Genomic DNA, 6,383 nt, shown 5'->3' with positions numbered 1-6,383 from the left:
ACATAACAACAAGAGGACGACAAGAACAGTGAGATACAAGCCAGCAAACATCATATAGTCAGTGTATGGAAGAACGGTGTGTTTGTGTGTGTGTCTCAGCCTTTTGAAATGAAAGAAAAAAACAAAAGAAAGTACATAAATGAGGGCAAATTATTACAAAATATAACGTCCGAAAAAAAAGAAATATAAATAAATATACAAACAAACTAAGCTTTTAAAATAAACAATATATACAACTATATGATGATTTTAATGTAAAGTGTCTTTGGGTACTCTGAAAAGTGCTTCATAAATAAAATGTATTATTATTATTCGTTGGTGGAGATCAAACAACAACTTAAAGGAGAGTGATTGTTGTACTCCCATTTATCAGGCAGTGAATAAGTTGCTATGTTGCTCTGTGAAGGCCAGTTGATTGCTAACACATTAGCCATAAGCAGTTATCAAATCAAGGTTTTGTGGATGCAGTGAGTTTGTTTTGGAGCATATCTTTCCCCTCATAGCCGAAAAAATCGATTAATGCTGCTTTAGGAATTAGGACCACTCTGTTGCGTTGGCTACGGCAGCAACTTTTCCACGATCGATCAAAACTTGGCTTGAAAAGGACATCCTGTTCCTGGAGTAAATATTAGCAGCCTCAACAGATGCAACTCTGGTAAAGGGTCTCTTGGTTTAATCAATCATTCAAAAGACGATCACAAATTCTTTTGAATGTCTAATGTCTGTTCAGCCAATCATAACCCAGGGATGCCAGCATATGCCTGTAATAGTCTGATTTTCAACATAAAATGAATAATTGAGGTCAATAAGTTCTAGTTGTTCAACTTTATTTTAGTTCACTTTGGTTATTGCAATCATTTGAGATTAAGAGGGGTATATTTATAAATCCAAATAAAGAAGAGGTATTATTGTAGGGACCATAATACAACCCTAAATATTACCAGGCAGTAGATGGATTTGCTCTCATCAGTTTTTACTTTACAGCAGCCAACTTTGTGACCAAGTACTGTTTACGCTAGAACCACCAGAACCACCGGCTTCCAGAAACATCCACAAGCTCTGTTATGCTGCCAAAGGCTCATACACTTGCACATAGTGACTCACACAGTAAAACAATAACCCATCTGAGAAGTAAATAATGCATAGTTGTATTATGAGTTTATTTTCCCTTTATAATTGAACATATTGTCATATATGTAAACATTCTTTCTCAGTGTTTAGACACACACGCACAAAATATACACAAGGTACTTGCAGAGTTATGAAATGTGTGTGTGTGTGTGTGTGTGTGTGTGTGTGCACATTAACTGTGTGCTTTCCTAACATGCTGTTTAAATACCATGAGGTGTCAAAGCATTCAGCACACTTTGTACATACAGTATATTGTTAATGTGTGAACATGTAAAAACATTCAACATTAGTATGTAGTGCACTGGGGTTTCAATTATTCACTTGCCTGACCGCCACCACCATCATCAATGCTCAATGTTCCATTCAAACTCATGACTCATCTGTGAATAGTCATCAGGGTCAGCATGGACTGTGTGTACACCACAACACGAATGACTGTGTATACTGTATGTGTGGTTATTACTCATACAGTATCTGGCCCTTGCCTGTTTTTTGTTGGGCTCATCCTCATCTAGTGTATATTCCTGGATATGTGAACATGTATTATGTGCATGCATGTGTGTTTAGGGGAGTAGCCCATCGGAGAAGAACTGCAGTATTTGCTCAAAGGACTGAAATATTGCAAGATAAATGAACAACGAGGGCACACAATTTTCTAAAAAGATATACTAACACACACATACTTGACTAAAAACAGCTTCTGTAAACTCTGCTCTTCTGGTGTATTTCAACCTTCATTTATAGAAAGAAAAGCCTGCTGAGCATGTCTCTTTTTCAGCAGCACTCCGCTATCTTACTGGTCCTCACATTCAGCTCTGTAACCCATCTTGTGTTTTGCTTAAGGCAGCTAGGCTGAGTGATGAGTCTCCATTCAAGTGACACCACTCAGACTAAGATGATGGCAGCGAGGCCCATTGACAACATCTTGACTACAGTAGGTGTAGGGAAACACATACATTTATCTTTTTAGATTCTGAAATGATTCAGAACTTTCAAAATCTATTTACATTTTTTATTTTTAAAAAAAAATCTAAGTAGGAACCTTTAAGGCAGGGATGTCAAACTCAATCACAGAGGGCCAAAATTAAAAACTGAGAGCAAAATTGGCGGTGATTTAAGCCTTTAGCTCTGATAAAGTTAACCGTCTGTGTTACGGTGCTTATCACATGTTCCATTTTGAGAGCTTTACCGCACAGTGTTTCCTGGTGTATGATGCAGTGATACGCTGTCAGCTCACCTGCACATTTCTCCCGCTGCATCTTCTCCCGCATCCTCCCCATTAATCCGTTCTTTTCACAGCACATCGCAGGCGCTCCATCATCATCAGTTCTGTCAGTTTGTCCCAGGGCAGTTTCATTTCATTCACACATTTAGATACTTCCTCAAATATGTCTTTTCCCGTGGTTGTCCCATGTATTGATTTCACTCCCTAAAGTTCCTCTGTAACGCATAAACTGGAGTCCACTCCACGGATGGAGATTGACAGCTGTGCAGTATCAGTCACGTCAGCGCTCTCATCCACAGCAAGGGAATATGCAATGAAGTCTTTACCCTTTTCCATCAACTGTGCTTGTAAATCGGTGACAAGCTCACATACACGGTCAGCAACAGCATTTCTGCTTAAGCTTACATTTAAAAATGCTTGCTTTTTGTCTGGACACATGACGTCGCACACTTTAACCATGCACCACTTTACAAACTTTTCCTCGGTAAAAGGCCGGGCTGATTTAGCTATTTCTTTGGCCACAACAAAACTAGCTTTCACGGCAGCCTCACTTTGTGATTTTGCCTTTGTGAACATAGTCTGCGTGACACCAGCGTCTTTTTTAATTCCTTTACCTTCTGCTGTCTATCCACGTGCTTGTACTTCTCCTGGTGTTTTGTCTCATAGTGCCGTCTTAAGTTATATTCTTTAATTACGGCCACGCCAGCTCCACAAACAAGGCAAACCGGTTTACCGCTTATGCTACTAAACAGACACCTGTCTCGAAATCCCGTTTTCAGAGTCCACTTTTCGTTTGGGCATTTCTTTTTGGAGGCTTATTTAAATTAAATTAAAAGTGACGAGCATAGATGACTGCTGACCTCTGATGAGTGTGCGTGGCGGGAAGGTGCAGCTGGGCTTGCAGGTCTTGGCATGCTTGCTGTTGTAGTGCCTTCTGGGACTTTTAATATCTGCCGTGTGCGTCCTATTGACCGTCGGGCCAGTTATGATAGACATAACTTGAGTTTGACATGTCTCTCTTACATTGATATATGACTGTATCCGTGTTGTCTGTGCTTTCATCAACAGCTAATGAAAAAGACAAGTTAACTGCTCGTCTCTTCAGCTAGCTGTGTTGTTAGATTACCTACTAGTTCCTGAACTCGGTCTGCGATGGTGTTTCTTCACAAACTGACATTTGTAAAAGTATGTATCTGGTCGGAGCACACCTGCTCACATACCTTTAATCGTGCACTGGGCTGTAGCTTTTGTAAATATATTCTGCTGCGATTGTTGCAGTCTGCCTTTTAATTCTTGGACAATTTAGTTTTTCTTGGAGGCTAAATTTAACTCTGTTTGTTGTCAAATTCTCACCGTAAATTGCATTCCTTCATCACAGACACTGCCTCAGAGCAGAAGACAGACCGTTTTTTCTCCTTGAAGCACAAACATGTATTCGCTTTCCCATCTTTCATTAAATTGTCTTTCCTCTGCATCAATTTGTATCTAATGTGCATATTGCCATGGTATTTTCTGAATAAATGCATGTTCACCTAAGGATGAAGTAATTTGATAGTAATGGACAAGTTTACATTTTTTGCAAAACTACCTGCAAAGCCCTGAATTGGGAATCACCGAAGGGTTCTATCCGGATCCCTGACCAGTTTCTGATACATTTATAGAATAAATGCTTTCTTAGGATTGATTTTAGTTTTTGTAAATATGAAAAGCTATTTGTTTGTCTGTACTAGTTAGAATATGTAAAAATGTACATTGTTGGTGGCATTTGGTAGATGTCAGCTGCAGGGCAATTTTTTACATTATAAACTTAAATCTTTGCAGGGAGGAAATTCTAATAACTGTACCTCATTGAATTTCAATTGAATACCCCTGCTCCAAATGTAACCACCAGCTTTTTAAAATTAACTCCACCATTAATGTATCCATAAATTAACATCAAATTTGCATCTTAATTGAATACCTCAGATCCTTTTAGATGCAAATTTAAATGTAATTGCCTGTAATGTTATCTTGTACATTTTAGATTTTTTTTTAAGCAAAGAAAATGACCTGTTAAGCTAGCTAGCTCGACCCCTGAGCTGACATGAACTTACCCGATCTCTGCTTTCTCCTCGAGATGAAATTTATGCAATATCGCAACGAACAATGTTTGTAAACGTACGGTTCTACATTTTTTATTTTTGTTTAGAGCTGACGAATTTAACCACACTCTCCTGTATGACATACCTCAGGTGGGGTTTGAACCTGCATCTCTGCGTTGGTCGATTGGTGTGTTTGGTGCCGATTAACATGTAAAAGCAGAGAGATAAATAAGATGAGACTTAAGCTGCCAAATGTTCACCTTCATCAACATACAAAATGTATAGACTGAAACCTGATCTGGTGTTCTAAGGCTGTTCTAAAGGTGGTTCCACTGTTCCTTTAGAAATTTAAAATGCTCACTGTGATCTTAAAAGGATTCCATTGGACGTTCAATGGTTATTTAGGATGCTGTAGCAGTCATTGAGGAGGATCAGTGGCTTTCTTTGACACCTGTTCTCAGTATTTTGTGTGAGCTCCATGTGTCCATGTAGCTCAGCTGTCAGAAACGACGCTTCATAGTATAATGGTTATAGGTTAAAGTCTCAACACTTTTGTTGCTTTTATACATTAATTCATGGTCAATATAATTTGGCTTTTTTGACAAGAATTTTCAAAAAATTGTGTGGATATGTCTCAATCAGGCCGGCACATCTGGACACTGCAATTTATCTCCATTCTTCCTGCAAAACAGCTCAAGCTCTGTCAGGTTGCTCGGGATCGGGCGTGAACAGCTCTTTTCAAGTTCAGCCACACATTCTCGATTGGATTGAGATCTGGGCTTTTGACTTGGCCACTCCAGAACATTCACCTTGTTGTCTTTGAACCATTTCTGTGTAGCTTTTGCTGTAAGCTCGGGCTCGTTGTCTTGCTGGAAAATACATCTTCTCCCAAGTCGTAGTTCTCTTGCAGACTGAGTCAGATTATCTCCCAGGAATTGGCGATATTTTTCTGCATTCATGTTCCCTTCTACCTTTACAAGCCTTCCAGGGCCTGCTGCTGAGAAGCATCCCCAGAGCATGATGCTGCCACCACCATGCTTCACAGTGGAGATGGCGTGTTTGTGGTGATGTGCAGTGTTTGGTGTTTGCCAAACATAGCGTCTAGTCTGATGGCCAAAAACAAATTTTTTGTCTCATCAGACCATGATTTCATATATAAAAGCAACAAAAGGGGAAAACATCAAAGGGGGTGAATAATTTCTATAGGCATCGTATTGAACAAGTCAACGATGATCCAGAATATAGATATGACCCCAACCTTTGCACAACACTGAACTCTGCTTCAGTCTCTTCTCTACTGTTTTATTCCCTTATTGTTTCATTACAAGTATACCTCTACACTCTGTATTACCATTTACTCATTCACAACTTTCTCTCCCTGTTTCTGTCTGTCTCTCCATCTTCCTCTTCAGTGGCATGAGGGCAAACACGGACCACACGATTCTGTGTCGTTATGGACTTGTCAAGGTGTGGAGGGACTTGTTAGCCTGCCTTATTAACAAGGAGGAGCGGATGGTTTCATTGTTTACATAGCAGTGTTGCTGAACTTGCATTGCTTGTTAGCGAGACAGAGTGTGTCCCGTTTTTAGCGGGTTGGCCAGCTAAACGTCAGGAGTCAGACTCTTTAGCTAAAGGAAACAATGCACAATAACAGCACAATTCACACAAACAAAGGCACTTCCATATGTCAATGGCTAATAAGTGTCAACCACTCGAAAACTGCTATTTCATGAAAATGCTGTGGACATTTATGGTCCACAGAAGATGAACATCAACATTTTTGCTGGTCCCTTATCTGTAGTCATTAAAACTTCCACATGTGTACAATTGTAACAGATTGGGGGCCAGCTGAGGTGTTTCAGGCATCTGATCAGGATGCCTCCTTTTAAAAGGTTTTCTGGGCACGTACCACTGTTGGGCCTGGGGTAGACCTAGAACTTCCTGGA

The 6,383-nt window shown here is 39.8% G+C and overlaps 1 pseudogene; it reads right to left on the bottom strand.

Moving 5' to 3' along the window:
• Nucleotides 1-2,195: 2,195 nt before the first annotated feature.
• LOC137889078 (general transcription factor II-I repeat domain-containing protein 2-like) lies at nucleotides 2,196-4,606 on the bottom strand (annotated as a pseudogene).
• Nucleotides 4,607-6,383: the final 1,777 nt, after the last annotated feature.

This window comes from Cebidichthys violaceus, unplaced genomic scaffold (assembly GCF_023349555.1).
Source record: "Cebidichthys violaceus isolate CVI_PGR_0920_01 unplaced genomic scaffold, fCebVio1.0.p SCAF_6, whole genome shotgun sequence".
NCBI lineage: Eukaryota > Metazoa > Chordata > Actinopteri > Perciformes > Stichaeidae > Cebidichthys > Cebidichthys violaceus.
Note: the sequence above shows the minus strand (reverse complement) of the source record. Positions and strands in the feature narration are given on the sequence as shown.